We start from the raw sequence: 4,333 nt of genomic DNA on the forward strand, positions 1-4,333 counted from the left end.
TAAAATAATTCAAGGAAATTACCCCATTGGTAAATGAAATTATAGTAAGAATGAGCAAATTGAACTAAATTTAAAAAAATCAACTTAAACATATTTTGTCCTAAGAAACTGTGGAATACATACAGTATACAATAGAGTGTTGGCAATTGAAAAGATAAAGTCTAACACTTCACTTTAACTTGGTTGGAGCTGGGAAATGCTAAGTTAAATGAGTATAAAATGAAGGTAAGGCACTTGTTTATACGTGGAATGTAATGAACTAATGTAATGAACTAGAAAGAAGACTACTTCAATATGTCCCAATTTTGATTTATCATTTTGTATTTTACTTTTTTTATATTTATTAGAGTTTAGCTAGATAACTAAAACTCTTAACTTTTATGGCATCTAAACAGAAAATTGTTCTACCTTAGCACAATCAAAGTTTTCATGATACTTTTTCACTGTTTGAGGCTCTCTTCTATTCTTGTGTTGTTGCCCTTCTTCTCCATACTGTTTCACAATTGGTCCTCTGATCATTATTCAATACTTTTTGTTCTCTTAATTGGACTTTTTAATGCTCTAAAAATAAGTAAAATATTTGGATTTATTTCTTTTTATGACTTTTTTTTACTTATTATGATACCCTCTAATTCCAGGAATATTGCAGAAAACTATGATTTCATCTTCCCCTATAGATGTCTAGTATTTAATTGCATTATTGAATTATACCTCCTTGAATCATACATTTGTAGTTGGACATTTGTACTGTCTCCATATCTTAGCTATATTATGAAGAATTGCAATGAATATAAACATGTATTCTCAAATTAATATTTTTATATCTTGGGGATAGATGTAATGTAGTGGAATTTTGGGGTCCAATAGAATGCTATTATATTTTAAGGAATTTTTGTATTGCTTTCCACATCAACACTATTGTTTATTGCTTTTAGAACTTTTGTTCCATTATTTTATTTTATGATGTTATTTTAGTACCATAATTTAAAAAACTGTTATTGATAGACTTTCATACATGAAATATTCTAGCATCAAATTCTCCCCAGTGAATTAGCTTAACTCCTCTATTGTCCCATGGCTCTTCCCTCAATTACAACATGTAGTAAATTTAATTTTAAAGATCATACAGTTTTACAGTTTGTTTTATAGATATTTTTATTAATAAAATGTTAATTGAATCACCCTGAGTTACAAAGTTGTTCAAATACCTAAGGAGCATGTTATAAATATGCTTTTATTCTCTAGAGTTTAATTTCTTGTATTACTATTTCCTTTGAGATTTTATAATTATATACCCTACCAAGACAGTTATTTAAGTTATTTTCTAAAAATATATCCAACTTATTTACCTAAAATGAGCTCTTACTAAAGCAATAAAAAATTGTCTCCTCCCTCCAAAATTAAACTGTTTCTCCAGTACAATATGTCTGAAATAATTTAGTGTATGTGCAATCTATTGATAATTTAATTGTGATTCATGCTTATTGTATTCCAGATTAACATTTTGCCTGTATGCCAAGAAAATGATGTCAATATAGATGAACTTGGAGATGAATATTCTTGCTCTAAAAAAACTTAACTATAAACAAATTTCTCATAGAACAGCCAGAATTGCAGTCGCAGTTTTTAAAGCAGTTCCCAAGCAGCATTTTCATCAAATTTTGTCATCATATTATCTCTCTGCTGCCATTTTTTTGTTCTGCAATGACTTAAATAGACTTTGCAAAATTGAAAGAACAGTTACACACATACAAGAACAAATATCAAAATCTAGGTTAGTAATTTAGAATTTTCATTACAATATACATTTTATAATCCAAGTTTTTCAGACTGTCCATTGAGTCATTCAATTGATAAATTGAATTTTTAGTAAACTGTTAACTTATTACATAACTTTTATCAATATTTTCTCAACTAAAAATAAATTTTAAATTAAATGAAATTTTATTTTAGAAATTTAGTAGATATTGAAAATATAAATCTTTGACATTAGAAGAAAATATTGTAAGTTTTCAAAATAATTGATAATGACACATGACATTGCTACTAAATTTCTGACAAGAGTATTATATATATATATATATATATATATATATATATATATATAAAACACTGGTCTAAAATATTTTAGTCTTTTACTCAAAACCAGATATTTTCATGAGATTGTACATTAAATTCTAATATATTATAGTCTAATATTATCAATCTCTGGAATTCAAACCTCTTTTTTTTTTTTTTTTTTTTTTTTTGGTTTTTTGGGCCACACCCGGTAACGCTCAGGGGTTACTCCTGGCTATGCGCTCAGAAGTCGCTCCTGGCTTGGGGGACCATATGGGACGCCGGGGGATCGAACCGCGGTCCGTCTCCTAGGCTAGCGCAGGTAAGGCAGGCACCTTACCTCCAGCGCCACCGCCCGGCCCCGAATTCAAACCTCTTTTCCTTGATCATAAATACCATTCCAGAAAGCAAAACATATCAGTGTTGTATGGTTGCTAATGAGGAGCAAATATATTTAATTTTTAGTCTGCCTAAAGAAGCCTTCTAGTAGAAAAAAATATATTTGTGATTTTAGTTGATGCATAAATTAAAATATCTAAGTGTTAATTTACTTTTTGCAATTTCGACTGAACTAAATGAGAGTAATAAACATTGAAAACAGTTTTTCATGTCCATTACTAAGTCTATCTGCATATCTTGCTTAGAGTTTATAAAAGTTCTGGACTTAATGAAAAAATTTTAACTAGATATGTTACTTTTGTTTAATATTAGACTACATATATCTGTGCTCAGGTCTAAGTAATAGATCTGTATTCAGGGATTACTTCTGGTAGAACTTATGGACTTTATCCAATACAAGGATTGAATATGGGTCAAACACATGCAAGGCAGAGGCATTGTCTTGCACCTTATTATCAGTCATATATGTATTATTTACTTAGATAAATATAGAGAGGAGAGACATAACTAAAATGCTTTCTATAATTTCACATTTCACATTTTTTTTGTATTTAGATATATCAGTTCAGGTTATTGACCCACGAGTTTATCTATAATTTATATTCTATAAAGTCATCTAAAAAATAGGTTTCTACAAGAATCACTCTGAACAATTAAAGATATTCATCATAAAAGTGATTACAAGATTAATAAGCCAATCTTCATACAAAGGTATGCAAATATACATTTTGTCAGATATTTTATAGAATTGTTAGAATGGTTATTAAAGATGTGTGAGTAATTTATGTAAAATATAATATCTAATTTTCTGAAAAAGAGACAACTATTTTCAAAGTACCTGAAAGAAACAAATAGTAATGGGGAGGATATTATTAAAAGAATAGTTTGCAATTTTACAATTGTATCTGAAGGATAGTAAAATAATTTAACATTTTATGAGATTACAATTAAATTGCTCAGAAAACTCAGGTGGCAAAATGAATACATACAATGTGCTGATATATTTTATCATTATGCAAAAAATTAATTCTTATTATAAAATCTGTAAGACATTTCAATATTTAGAGTTTGTGTATAATGTTCTGTTACAATATTCAGAGACAAATACCTTTAGTTAATAATTGAATATTATATATAAGAATATAGCTGCAACATATGAAAAAATATTCCACATCACTAATCATTAAAGAAATGCAAATCAAAACAATAACCAGGTATCATCCTACACTACATAGACTGACACATATCACAAAAAGCAAGAATAACCAATCTGCTAGCCTTGATGAAGAAAGAGGTGATCTCTCATTCACTGCTGGCAGGAATGTTGACTTGTCCAGCCTTTTTGGTAAATAATATGATATTTCTCAAAACACTAGAAATTGAGTTTCCATATGATCCAGAAAGAAAAAATAACACAATAGGGATATATCCTAGAAACACAAAAACGCAATAAAAAATGCCCTTTGCTCTCCTATGTTCATCACAAATCTATTTATAGTAGCCCAAATCTGAATACAATCCAGGTGTCCAAATAATAAATAAGTGGTTAAAAATTCAGTGGTACATCTACACAATGAAATGTTATGCAGCTGTTATGAAAGATGAAGTTCTGAAATTTACTTAGCATGAATGGATATAAAGAGTATTATGCTGAGTGAAATGAGTCACAGGGAGAGGAATAGGCACAAAATAATCTCACTCATTTATGGTATAATAAATGTAAAGATAATGTTGTAATAATACCCCATACCCATAGATAATATACAGAAGAAACAGGTCATGGTAGGAAGCTTACTACAAAAAAGTGAAACAGTTCAGTTAAGGGGAATAATGGACTCCTATGACATTAAAATTGGAACTGATCACTGGGGACAGT

This window comes from Suncus etruscus, chromosome 13, assembly GCF_024139225.1.
Source record: "Suncus etruscus isolate mSunEtr1 chromosome 13, mSunEtr1.pri.cur, whole genome shotgun sequence".
NCBI classification, from domain to species: Eukaryota; Metazoa; Chordata; class Mammalia; order Eulipotyphla; family Soricidae; genus Suncus; species Suncus etruscus.